Source organism: Pelodiscus sinensis, chromosome 16, assembly GCF_049634645.1.
Source record: "Pelodiscus sinensis isolate JC-2024 chromosome 16, ASM4963464v1, whole genome shotgun sequence".
In the NCBI taxonomy this organism is placed as follows: Eukaryota; Metazoa; Chordata; order Testudines; family Trionychidae; genus Pelodiscus; species Pelodiscus sinensis.
In genome coordinates this window covers 6,700,308-6,714,751 of record NC_134726.1, presented here as the reverse complement: position 1 = coordinate 6,714,751, position 14,444 = coordinate 6,700,308, and the positions used below count along the sequence as shown (strand labels likewise).

General features: G+C 45.5%; 1 protein-coding gene across 1 annotated transcript in view; it reads right to left on the bottom strand.

The window, feature by feature from the left end:
* Positions 1-14,444, bottom strand: part of RBFOX1 (RNA binding fox-1 homolog 1) — a 2,643,423-nt gene that overhangs the window by 2,296,935 nt on the left and 332,044 nt on the right. The gene's annotated exons all lie outside the window — the stretch shown is intronic.

Below are 14,444 nucleotides of genomic sequence, written 5' to 3'. Positions count from 1 at the left end.
ATGATTTTCTAAATCCCTTTGCTTTGCAAGTCCAGGTGAAACACCACAAAGATGAATTTTCAAGCTAAGATTTTCATGTTTTCAGTAAGCAACTCCACAAATTAAACCAATACTTTCATGAAATGTTGGAAATTCTATTTTTCTTTCCCCACAAAAATAAAAAATGGAGTGGGGAAATGTGTATGAAAATGTACATGATATAATTATAATATACATGAATAGTATCAGAGGGGTAGCCGTGTTAGTCTGAGTCTGCAAAAACAATGAGAGGTCCCGTGGCACCTTATAGACTAACGTATTTATTGGAGCATAAGCTTTCGTGGGCAAAGACCCACTTTGTCAGATGCATGATACATCTGTTGAAGTGGGTCTTTGCCCATGAAAGCTTATGCTCCAGTAAATCTGTTAATACACATGAATGTTATTTTTATATAAACTTTATAATATGTTTAAAATTCCATGCTTCGTTTAGTAATTTCACCCAAGCCTACTCACCCATTCAGACACTTCTAGTCTTAATCAGACACTTATGGACAAATGGACATCCTCTGCATTTTCTCCATTTCATTATCATGTTGTCTGTCTTAACAAACAACTTTGAGAATGCCCTACATCCTGGATACTGCATAGGCAGTTAAAATATTAGCAGTCACCATTTTGCTCAACATCAGCAACTTTTTTCCCCCTGCAAAGAATCATAACTCTTTAAAACTCACTAAAGTTTGACTTTGTGAACAATTCTCAAATGGGAGCCAGTTCCTTGCTCAGCAAGTGTTGCCAACTTCTAATTATATATAGTTCGGGGGAGGGGGGAAAGGGGAGTAGTTATCTCTGACACCTCATGAAAAATGAGCTATTAAGATAAACTGTCTCACATAACAAGTCATCTCTAATTTGGGAAACGGTCTGAGTCCTGCATGAATGAGTGGAGTACTTACATTAGATATTTTGCCCAACCTACAAGAGGTTGTATGGTCTTGAAGTGTTGCAGAACAGGGCAGAATCCCTGTTCCTCTGTTGCAGAGGTGGGTAATAAAATGGCAGCAGTTCACAGGGTTAGCCCCTGGTGAGATGTTGACACTATATTTACCTGCACCTCCTCAGGTACAGGCGATTGCAGCTCCCATTGGCTGGGAACAGCAATCCACAGCCAGTGGGAGCTGCCATCCCCTGTACCTGTGGAGGCACAGGTAAATATAGCAGAGTGGAGGCTGGCCAGGTAGACCGGATCAGGCCCACAGGCCTTTATTTTCCCCAACTCTGCTGTAATGCCATTACTTACTGTACACTTTAGACAGCACATATATAAATGATAAGACATGATACCAGAGTGTATGAGGAGGAGGAACAGTTTAAAGAATCGCAAATGAAGAATCACAAGACATGCTTGTGAGTCCATTTTAAAGAGTAGGTGCCATTTGCACCACGAGATGGATGTTTTCAGAATTCATTTTAAGAGAACACAAATAGTGCAGTTAGTCTTAATGGGAAAACTTGGATGAAAGGCAGATTGGAAAATATATGAGCTGGTAAAGTTGGTACTGGTGTCAAAAATGAGACTTCCCATCCTATCCACAAGAAGCCCTTGAGCTATGTTACAAAAACCAACTAACACAAACTCCACGACCACCAAACAAGCCTAGTTCTCCATCTAACTAACTGCGTACCTCCCCACAACAGTACATGGATATATAGACCAGTATTGCCATCCTTATGTGTTCCGAACCATGTGTCAGTGTGACACACTCAAGTTATAATCTAGACTAGTGAGTAGTTGTGTCATCCCTGTCCTCTAACTTGAGATGCCCTTTATGCTGTTTGCCACTGCTGCTTCCACTCCTGGACTGCTCACAGCTTCTACCATGCAAGTCTCTCCCTATGTCTGTGGAAACTGCCAGCAACACGAATAGCTTTGCGAGCTCTGTGTGCTGAGGTATGTCGAAGCAGCACAGCAGCCTGATCCCCTGCTGCAGCTCTGGTGGCTAAAGGTAGCAATCTGGTGCAGGGCAGATTAGGAGCATTCCAGTGATTTGATCTTGGTTTGTTCCCCAAATGCAGCAGCTCACTGAGTTGTCAGATAGTTCCCACATCTTTGAAGTGGGAGAGGTGCATGCATGCAGGGCAGCAGAGATCAAAACACTGAGCAGCGTGACCACGGCAGGTATTGTGGGATACTGGTGGAAACCAGTTCTGTCAACAAAACAAACAGCAGTGTCTACACTGGCTCTCTGTCCACAATAAAAGGAGGGGGAAAAGAAAAAAAGTCTCTCTTAGGCATGGAAAACCTTCTTCCATTTTTGCATCTAGGTTTTGTGAGTGGTCTGAGTTCTGCTATGGAGTAGTACTAGTTGAATAGGTTCTGAACATTCTAGTTCTTGAGCAGAGAACCATTGAGGTACCATGCCATGAGGTGGAACATGTGTAGATTGGGGGGGGCTGTGTCTGCATTACCGGCTGATATAAAAGGTTGGAGGTGGGTGGGAGGGTGTTTGGCAAGAAGGCCGACATTCTGGTGATAAAGGGGTACCCCAGGATTGTCTGGACCATGAGGGAGCTCTGAGAGTGACAACGGCCCTGTCCCTCTGTATTTTCTCCATTACTTTGTTGAGGAGAGGAATGGATGGGAATGCATATAGTAAGTCAGAGTCCCATTTGATTACAAGGACATCTCCAAGAAATCCTTTGCCCAGCCACGCTCTGGAGCAGAAGAGCTGGCACTTTTTGTTGCGGTGGCTGATACCAAGGTCTATCATGGGTGGACCCCACTGATCAAAGATGGAGGTGATAACTTCATCGCTGGTCTCCAATTCATGCTCTGTGAGAAGTGCTCTGCTGAGTCTGTCTGCAGTGGTGTTGAGAGCTACTGGGAGGTGAAAAGCAGTTTTGGTTATACTGTATTTGAGGCACCAATTCCATGAGGTCATAGACTCCATGCAGAGTGTGTGAGAGCAGGCCCTGCCTTGCCTGTTTATATAAAACCATGCAAGCTACATTTCCTGTGTAGACACTGATATGTTTGTTGGCGATAAGGGACAGGAATCGGTTGCAGGTGTGTCAAACCACACAGAGCAGTAAAATGTTTATGTGCAATGCTCTTCCTGTGGTGGACCACAGTACCTGAGTGGTATGATGTGCTACATGTGCTCCCCGTCCTGTAAGGGAGGAATCTGTGATAATGATCACTAAGGGTTCTTGAGTCATGAATAAGACCCTTGAGCAAAGGTGTGTGGTAAGTGTAGAGAATGTTTTATTGGCAGAGGGCTAGAGGGGGACTTGGAAAGAAGGTGCACGTTTAGTCTGTACACCGTGCTGAGCCATCCCTGAAGTCGGTGAATGAATATGTGTATATTCAGGATAACGGCATTGCATGTGGCCGTGGGACCAATAGTTAGAGGCAGTTATGGGCCGTGATCTGAGGGCTGAGTTGCAGCTTGTTGGCAAGGTTCTTTAGATTCATTGGAATTTGTCAAGCTGGAGAAGCTGTAGCAATTATTGTGCCTTGTTGAACTCCTATGAATTGTATGGTTTGTGTTGGAGTAAGTGTTGATTTTGTTTCATTTATTTGCAGCGCGAGGGTGTTGAAACATCTGATGATGGTAAATGTATTCCAGTGGGAGTCGTGTCTGCCGTGTGCTTTCAGGAGACAATCATCAAGCTAAGGAAAAATAATAACACCTTGCTTACTGAGATAAACTATAGCTACTGCTAGGATTTTGGAAAAAACTCTTGGGGCAGTAGAGAGGCTAAAAAGTAGGACATTGTATTGATAATGGTTGGGACCTAAGAAACTGGAGAAAATGTTTGTGAGCCGTATGAAAGAAATGTGAAAATATGTGCCTTGTAAGTCAAAGGACGAAAACTAGTTTCCCTGCTCCAATATTGGAATAATAGTAGCGAGGGTCACCATCTTAAACCTCTGTTTTTTAATGAGATACAGGGCTGTGCTTCTTAGACCGGGGTCTGTAGTGAGGTCCCCCTGTCTCTCCATACCAGGGGGAGAAACCTCTGACTTTGGCTCATCTGGATCAAGAATGTGCCAAGAAAATGGATGGCTCAGTGGGTGGAGAGTTTTGTGGTGAGAAGACTACCTCCACATCCTCATCTTCCTCACTGGAAAAATTGACAGGCACAAGGCGATGGTATGGTGGCGGAGTAACTGGTCACACAGGGCTACTCAACATGCGGCCCGTGGCCTGTTTGTTTGCAACCCGCGGGTGGGAGCTAAAACAAAAAAGTACTCAATATAATGGTCTTCTGTTGATATGCATTTTAGTACTTAAATTCCTGGACTGTCATCGCTCATTAAAAGTGCTGTCATATGGGTGGAAATCGGGTACATATTGCATTTTATTAATATCAGCAGAACTGACTTAAATGGGGCCTGTGAGTTGTATAGTCTTGCCTTAATTTTGTATTCATGCCCGTCACTGTGAAAGAATCTATTTGCATGTATTTTCATACATATTTGCATGTATATGCAACCACATGAAAGCTGTGGCCCTCGGCATGTGCTGTGAATATCATTGTGGCCCCCTGGGGCTTCCAAAGTTGAGTAGCCCTGTGGTAAGAGGTTGGTGCTGAGGAAGGAAGAGTTAAAAGTTGAAGAGACTACGAAGTCTTTGATGAGTGAATTGCAGGATTAGGGTTGTCCGAGCCATGAAATGCTGCACCGAGGTCAATTGAGGTGCCACAGGTTTGACTGACGCCGGTGCAATGAGGAGATAGCTGGTGCCTCTGCATTGCCAATGGGCAGCGCATCGTTAGTGGCAGGTGCTGGGAGCGGTGCCTGTACTGTCGGTGCGGCAATACCGGTGCCAGAGGGTGCCACATTATGTGAGGCCGACAGTGTGAAGCCTTTAGCTTCAGCATGGTGCATACCTTGTTTAATGACTGTGCAGGTGGTGCTGGAGATGCCCGGAGCATCATAGGTGCTGAAATGCAGCATGGCAGGTAGAATCAGCACTGAAGTGCTCGGACAGCTCCCTTTTGCAGGAGGGACTTTTTGTGGTACTGAAAAGGCGTGCTTTTTTTTAAAGTTTTCTGTTCCCTCGTGGGTTCAGGAGATTCAGGACCTGGGTCTGAAGCTAGATGAAGGGATTTTTCAAACAAGTTAAGTGCGAGGTGCAGGCCCCTGCCCCTATGAGCTCTTGCTTTGAGTTTAATGCAATGGACACACTTGTGGGGGATATGGGCTTCCCTATTGCGAGTGCCCATCTGAGATGGAAATAGCATCACTGCATGAGGTACAACATTTAAAACCTGGTGAGTCAGGCATCCTATCTAAATTATAACAAGAAGGGGACATTTCAAAGGGTTCTTTTTTAGAGGAACACACTAGAAATACTATCTAAAGATCTAGGAGAAAAAACAACTACACTGCTAACGAACACTGCATGGCTCCATCTCTGGCCAGGAAGGAGCTGGAAGGAAAGGCCACAGGCCGCACATGTGTGATATCAAGGCACAAAGGCACACAGCCTAGGCAACTCACAGGACACTGCTCTGAACTACTTTAATTAGTGGTGCAGGGTGCACGGACACCTAGCCTGGAACATCTGCAGGGACATTCCTCAAAGGAGAAGCTAAGCTTCTCACAATAACGTGATTCCCAAATCGTAGTATTCAAAATCAGCATCAAATGTTGCAAGATTAGTCAATGTTGATAGAAGCACCTTGTGCTGTACCCTAGAGGTCAGAGGACTTGGGTTATTTTAGATCAGGATTTGGGGGAGGAAGGGAAAGCACTTAAGGAATTAATGCCACTTACTGTACATCAGCACAGATACCAAAGCAGCCATGAACTATTGTTTTGAATCAAATACCATTTCTGAAAGTACTGCGTTTTAGCATCATAAACACAATAGCTCAAAGGGCCACCCTTCAGCAAGCCTAATATTGTGGAATGAAATACTTTTTAGAACTTAAAAAATACAGGTTTCCATCAAACTTATCATTTGGGGGGCAAGGTGTCCATTTTAATGAGATATAGGCCAAGACGCTTGCATTAACGTCTAAGATAACATTGATATTTATTGCTGTAGAAGAGCAGCTAGACTTACCTACAAACTCAGACAGCCACTGAAAATGCCAAACATTATGAACCCCATCAATTGCTCACTGAAGTCTATGGAATTAAAATTCCCATTGTTTTCAAAAAGCACTGGGTAAGGCCTTATATTACAATCAGAAATATAGAAAAGCAGTTTCTCTCCTAAAAATGGTTTTGAGTTAGGGATGTTAGATATCGGGTAATTGAATAGTCGAGTAACCGCATGAATTTTTATCAGTTACTCAAGTATTGTATAGTCTCTGGGAGCAGAGGCCACAGCCAATGTGCTCCAGCCCCACTCTCAGGGAGCCCCCTGCCACCCGACATTGCTTCCTCTGATACAGAGGCAGCAGCACAGGGTGCCAGGTGGGAGCCAGTTCACAAGGGGAGCCAGTTTAAAAACCAGCTCCCAGTGGGGGAAAAGGGGATGGTCGGCAGGGGGTGAGGGAGGCTGATGCAAAGCAGCCTCTGTCCTCAATGGCCCGGCCTGCTTGAGAACAGAGGCTCGTCTGGCCGCAGCCCTGGCCTGCGAGGGGCCTCCCACAGAGCAGCCTCTGTCTGTGGTGAGCCCAGGCCCACCACAGACAGAGGTTGCTTCGTGGCTGCCTCCCCTGCCACCCCCCTGCACTGCTGCCTCATTTTAGCTGGCTCCTCCCAGCACTAGCTCCTGCTCACCTCTCCCCCACACACACTTGCTGCCTCTGATATTGACAAAAAGTGGAGGAGGGAGGGAAATGTGTATAGTCCACAAGATTAACCGATAAACCTAGGCTGATTGGTTAATTATAGAGTCAACTACATGTTGACATCCCTATTTTGGGTATTTAAGAGAACTGACAAATATGCGTGATATACTACTATTAATTACAGAAAAACAGAAACAAACTGTAGACTTTAATAGCTTGCAAGGTGTTGTTTCAAAAACAAAATAACTGAAAAACACAAACCACCTCCTGAGGTATTCTTCCATTTACAACAGCAGAAAACAAACTTGTCATGCAGATCACTAAGCCTTTAATCCTTATTTAATGTCACTTACTTTCCCCCTTCTTTCTGTAAGTCATAACATTTAGTAGACTGAGAGAATGTGCTAAACATGGCAATCTCATCTAAAATACTATACAGCAAATAGTCTTCTACTCCAAAGGTGATAGGAGTGAACATTAATGGAGTCCAGGGGACAGGTAGACAGTGACAACATTGCTGTCATTTGGTAGAAGAAGCCTGATTTGAGGAGATGTCTGAACACAAACATGTTTTAGAGCAGTGCTGACCAGCTTTGGTTTCAGTACTGATCACATGCTTGAGTCAGTCTTTGTTTCTAATAAGAGTGATGAAACTGAAACTAACAATACACAATATTAATCTGAATTTGAACTCTTCTGAATGCTCATTAAAATTACCAAAATAACCTATCCCAGTGTGTGGCAGGGGGAGGGGTGTAAAATCTCCCATACAAATACAGACCTCTTCTTCATGAAGACTCTGGTGATTTTCTGCAGAATCTAGGGATACTACATTATTTTCCCTTCCATTGGAAGAGATCACTATGATCACAATGTTTCACAGCAGAAGAAAATACCTGCAGACACCTCACTGTATGAAGGGCTAGGATCATGCCTATTATACACATTAACCCATTATTTAAAGGCTCTATTGGGAAAAGCACAAATATTTCAACACTTGGCTGACACTTTGTAGGCTGGGAAGTTTAAGAGAACAAGTTCTTAATGCACGTCCATTCTTTCCCTTTCTACAACTGGTCACAAACATGGTGAGAGTAAGATGTATCCACAGTGTTTTTATGTGTAGTCCCCTTACTAAAGGGGCCTCTGTTTTATTCTAAAAGACCCTGTGTGCTACAATCCAGACTACAATTCCCATGAGCCCTTGGAAAGAAACAGGAAGGGAGGACTCTGGGGGGAGACAGGACTGCTCTGTCCATGTGCTTGAAGAAAGAGGCCTAGCAGTCTGGGACTCTGCCTTGGAGTTTGGAACCAAAGGGGGAGCCAGGATGCTGCCAAGGACATTGACCCAGTGCAGGGGCTGTTGGATGCAGCTACTGGATGCCTGTTGGAACTGGGAGTTAGCAGGCTGCTTCCTATAGGCACAGCATGAGGCAGTAAGTTTGGGCCTTGCTGGAAGTGCCTGGGACAGAGCTGCTGTTTAGCCTGGACCAAATCCTCACTACGGCTGCAACATCAGCGCCCCAACTCAAGCAAGTGTCTGGGACTGAGTCTAAGGGTGTGCACACTCTGGGATGGAGTCACTGTTGTCTAGCTCTATAAGCTTCAGTTATTGTTATGTGTTTTGTTAATGCTATTCCTTGCTATTCTGTTAATCCCTGTTTATTTAAGTTAAGTAAAGATTGTTTATTTTAAAGTATTGTATTAGATCCAGCTTTATGTTGGAATGAGTATATTCCTGGAGGCTCTCAAGGCACACCAGTGTGTGTACAAGGCCAGCCAGGTGGAGGCACCGCCATTTTACACTCATTGCCAGCAAGGGACTGCAGCAAGGGGGTGGATAGGGCTTTCCCCAACTAAACACCATCACCACTGGGGTGCTCAGGATCTCTTTTAGGTTAAAACATCTGGCGCCCAGGCACACCTGTGAGTGTGACCTGCTCCCCAGTAACCCGGGGAGGAAAAAGGGGGTTACATATGTTTTCGTCTACTAGCTACAACAGCAATGAAGACACAGAGGGTGCATCTACACTGCACCATAGGCCGAAATAAGATACACAATTTGAGCTATGCAAATTGCGTGTCTTATTTCCATCTTATTTCAAAATAACTTAATTCGCAATTTGGAGCTGTCTACACAGCACCAAATTTCAAAATAACCCGCTATTCCAAAATGTCCCTTACTTCTCATGGAATGAGGTTTACTTGAATGTTGGAATAGTGAACACGAAAAAACGGACTTGCTGTTAAAACACGAAATAGCTATTTCAGGATACTTCGGTATCCCGAAATAGCGTTGCAGCGTAGCCATAGCCACAGAAAATTCCCAATTGACTGACAGTAGCATAAAAAACCTACATCACGGTTAGAATCCCTGGCAGACTCAGTGAACACTTGAAAAATGGAATATATTGGAGGTTCTTATGGTTGCCCCTGAGTGCATATCTGTCTTTACAGTGATCTGCACAACATCCAGGTGAGGTAGGACGTATGCATAGGTGATTCATGGTAGCACTGAGGAGATGCACTGTCTCCCTATACTCCTGCCAAAATTTTAATTGCTAAATGGAATGCCCCCATATGCCCTTTCCCCATTTCCTCTGAGTCACCTTCCCTGTATCCCTTCTCCCCCCAGGCACCCAATTTGTCTAGACCCCCGTGAAGGGGAACTCAGCGCAATGAGCCAAGAGAAAACGCTTGATCATGTTATGAACATCTACACAATCTATTATAAGTGGCATCTCATGAGTGTGAAACTAATTTTGTAGGTAAAACTTGGATGAGTATGAGACAGGTTGGGTCACAGAGATCCCTATAAAACTGTCACCTAATGGGATGATCATACCATTGAGCTCACCTACCTGCCTACTGGGGCTCCCCATCTCCCTGTCCTGCTGAGCCAGAAGCTCTGATCTCCTCTATCAAAGGCAGAGAGGTGGGGTAATAGCCCCCAGCAGAGTTACACAGACACTGATAACAGCTCAGATTTGGGAGGGCTTGGGTACAGGGACTTGACAGCACCCAGAAGCAAAACCCCAAATGAATCCATCTTACTCTATATAAACGTTTTACACTGAGAAAACGTTTGCTCTTTTTTATCAATAAAAGAGAAATATGCACAGCTGTTGCCCCACCCCCAACCAGGTAACAATTATTTATGCTGGGTTTGATAACAAACAAAAGTGAAGTATAAAAAGTAGAACTTAAGTGGTTGTAAGTGAAGACAGACAGATCAAAGCAAGATACCAAGTTAAAATTAAACAAAACACACCAGCTAAACCTGATGCACTGAGAGAAATTGTTACAAATCATACTTTATCACCCTACTCCTTATTTCAGCTAAAGTTCTTCAGACCAGATATGATCTATCAAAAAGTACCATCACATTTTTGCCTCTCCACCTTCATCTGACTCCTAACTAAGCAACTTGCCCATGAAGAGAAAAACATTAGGGCATAGTAGGGAATTGAACCTGGAGGTACTAAGTCCTAGGTTGGTGCGATACCTATTGGCTCACCCTTCCATTCTGGGAGACCAGCTCTTTCCCAACCAGGAAGGAGCTTCCTTCCTTTCTAACCCATGTCAGGGAGATCTAAGGAACCAAGGATGTGTCTATGGACGGGTGTTAAGAAACACGGGGCTAGACTATCCTTTTTTGTTCAGTCAGAATTGTGACAGACTTAACTGGGATACTTGAGAGGGAATAGGTTTGTGTCTGGAATGAGTTTTCCTCGTGGGTAAGGATGCTATTAGCTATTACACTGAAATTTGGGATTTTTACCTGACAGCCCTCCACACCTTCCAACCCCTGCCCTCACTCCTGCACTCCCACTCCTTGTCCTCACTGCCCAACCCAGACTCCTGCACCCCCCTCTGAGCCCCCTGCCCTGGGTGACCTTTCACGTCCCCAGATCTGATTCCTGCACCCCTCACACGCCAAGCTCCTTGCCCTGAGCCCTCAACATCGCCAACTCCCTCCGCTGCAGAACCACCTTGTCAACCAGAGCTTGATTCATGGATGCCAACACAGGCTGCACTAGCCAATGCACAATGACAGGGTTCCCCCAGTCTGGATTTTACCCTTATGGACAGAATGAAATACTGTGCCCACCAAATGCCATTGTCGTAAATGAGGTAACTGTTCCTATTGAAGACCTCCTTTTGGCTTGGGTTATGAAACCATACCCTGAGCTCAGAGACCTGGGGAAAAGAAGGATTAATCACACTCTCAGCAGGTGGAGAATGGTAATTGCAAGCGTGTATTGCAGCTGGATATCCTGCTGGTGCTGTTCACAGAATTGTTTGGATCCCAGTGTTATCAGTGCTATCCCTGTCAGTGTGGTTTGCTGTGCCCTTCACAATCTTTGTGCTGCCAAAAGAAAAAAAACCATCCCCAAGTCCCTGCCCTGACTCCTGCATCACCCACATTGGCAGCCCCCTGCCCTGATGGACCCAAGGCTGGGTAAATCTTCTAATTAGAAATACATATAACTCAATCAGAAGACGTGACTCTACATCACAAAAATTCATGAATTAACCATCAATTTCCCTGCATGGCAGGTCATTGCCACCTCCATTTCATAGATGCAGAAACGCAGGCACAGACTGGTCCGCTGACACGTCAGGGGGAACAAGACATGTCATGGCAGAGGTGGGAACAGAAGCCATATCTCCACCTTACGTCTCAGCTATTAATGCAGATGTTATCGCAGCCTTATACAGGTGCCAAAATATGGATCAACATGTCATGTAATGATTGATTGATGAATATGTTTTCCTCCTTGGCCATATGAAGCCGATTAGCTGGTTAAGCAGATTTAATACATAGCTCCAGGGACAGGAAATCTGTCCCTTTATCGTGGCTAATCAGTGAGAGGTGCTCCTTCAGTGAAGTCTCTGAACCACTCAACACAGCAATACGATACAGAGCAGATTTATTCATTCAAAAAGGTCAGAGGACTATATTAGAGTAGTATCGCTGAAATTTACACACACGGCAGGTGTAAATTCTCCATGTGAACATGTCCAAACTGACTTTATTACTCATAGGCGGGAAATGCTCCTGAAAAAAAAAACCTCTCTTGCAAGATCTGCTATCAGATTTAGATTTTAAATGGCCTTCATGACAACCTGGCCGCCATGCCAAGGTGCAGTGTGCTGTCTCTTCTTTCCAGAGAGCTCCAAGGGAAATGTTAAATAGGACTTATGCTCTGCTCCCTGCTGTCTACCTGATTGGTTCCCAATCTTTCCCTCCCATTCCTCAAGCTAAGGTCGTAGCTGCTTGCAGATGCTCATACATCTCACATGCTCCATCAGCCACAGCACCGGGCATGGCTCCAGTTCCCAGATCTGTGGTCGTACCAATCAGCCACGGTCACAGCAGAGCAAGGGAAGAGAGTGGTCATAGTCATTAGCATGTGCAACCTTCTGTATTTATGTAAGAATCTAGGAACCCTGGGTCCAATAGTGACATGTCCTGGCTGTTTTCCTTCATCCTCCCTGCAAAGCTGCCACCTGCTCCTTTCTGCCAGTTTTCCTCCCACCTCAGATCTGCTTTCTCTGTTGTCTCTGCATCAGCTCCTAACAGCCAGGGTTTCTGATCCCTTTGTCACTGTGAGCTCTCCAGCAACGGCTCAAGAATTCTCTCCCTACCACTCCTTGCCAGCTGCCCCTCCCTTTGCAGCAGCCTCCGGTTCCACCCACTGCTCTGAACAATTGAGAGGCAGTTGCAGGGCAAGGATGGGATGACTCCGATAACCCTGACCAGACGACGCTGACACTGACAGTACGGACCACCGAAGTACGACAGGAGGGAGAGTACCACCCAGGGGCGCGTGGTTGCTAAGGACCGACTAACAGGGTGGTAATACATGCACTTAGGTACCGCCAGGCCCAGCCTTTCGGCAAGGTGAGCGAGGTGGTTGTCTAGGGTCCCACGCTGCCCAGCTCCCAACCCCGCCCACCCAGCAGCCCTGACTGGGAGCCGCGCAGCTGTGCAGCTCAGCCATGCAGCCTGGGTCCCTGCAAACTCTTTGGCTGGGCCTGGGGACTGCTGGGATACGCCAACTTCAAGTTCCATCATGTGCCGAGGCCTGATTTATTCCCTGCCTGCTCTCACATTCATCTGTGCCATTATTAGCAAAGGTATTTTACTGAGCGCTCTCCTATCTGAATAGAAGCGGCGCTAGCGGCTGGTTGTCTTTCCTACACAGCATTCAGCCTTGCAAAACAAAGACAATTGGCTAGTCCAGGCACAAAGCCGGTCTTTCCAGGTAACTGACGAGATCAAAATAAAATGAGAGCTATTCTACTTGCTTGCAAATAACCCCTACCCAAAAGCATGGGGGTGAATTGAATCATGCAAGGCTGCAGTGTCTACATAGACTTGATCCTGCAGTGCCTTGCAGAGTATGTGGCTGGGCCCTCCAAGCTCAAGGAGATTTATCAAAGTCAACCCAAGTTGACCCCTACACACACTTCAGCCGGAATCGGGCTTCACGTTGTTGTATAGGGAATGCAGTGTGCTTAGTGTATGGTATTTCATATTTGAAGCAAAGCAAGGGAGAAAGCAGATGTTAAACACAACAAAGCAAGCCGGGGAACCTTTGAGTGTAAAATAATCTATATGCTTGTTAGAGATTTTACCCAGCATTGCTTTGGTCTTTGACAGAAATAATTTTTGTTTTTGTATTTAAATCATTCCTCTGAGGTGGGGCTGGGGATGAGGGGTTCACGTTGTCCCAGGGAGAGAGGACAACCCCCGGCCTCTCTCACCATGTTCCTCGGCTCGAGGATAGACAGACAAACTTTCCCCAGAAGATACCTATCATCCCTTTCTCCAGCCCTGCCACCAGCTGCCAAAATAGGTTATAGCTGACCTGGTCCCCATCTCTGGTCCTTGGTGCCCCACTGTGGTTATTATACAGTAGCATACCCCTCCCTTTTCATTTTATGATAAACAGTCGCATTCCAGGCACGGTCCACTGTCCTGGCACAATCAAACCCTAGCCTTGCTTTAAATCATGGTAAGAAGAAGCTGCCTACCAAATTTGGTGAGCCTACCTCTTACTGTTTCAGAATTCTTGAACACACAGACAGACCAGGCAGGGGCACAAACTCTCTCAAATATATAGTAGGTTGGCCTCTAGGCTATAATTTTCCAAGGAAACTGGGGACTTAGTGAACAGGGATCAGTCCCCTAAGTTCCGTAAAGGTTGTCTTATGATACAGCACTACAGCAGCATAGCTGCGCCACTGCAGTGTGTTAGTGAGGACATGACGATGCCAACAGGAGAGCTTCTCCCTTCTGTATATTTAATCCTCGTCCCCAAGAGGCAATAGTTATGCTGATGGGAGAAACTCTCCTGGCTACCTAATGCTGGGCAGTATAACTACATCACTAGTGGGGGGTGGATTTTTCATAGTTATACCAGTACAGGGCTGTAGTGTAAACCTTATCTTAGTCTTGTTGGCAAAATCTCTGACTAGCTAAATCCAGGCACGACTTTTCTGTAGCAAGTGAAAAAGGCAAAACACGACACCTGAGGCATTACCCAGACCAAAGCACTGACTTCCTACTCTGTCACTACAATAAAATCAGTCACTAAATTCTACACCAGAAAAGCAGCACACATAGCCCAGAAGGCTTGAGAGCTTCCCTACAATAAATAAAGAGCTCTACAACTTAGGATGTAAGCGAGTAGTTGAGT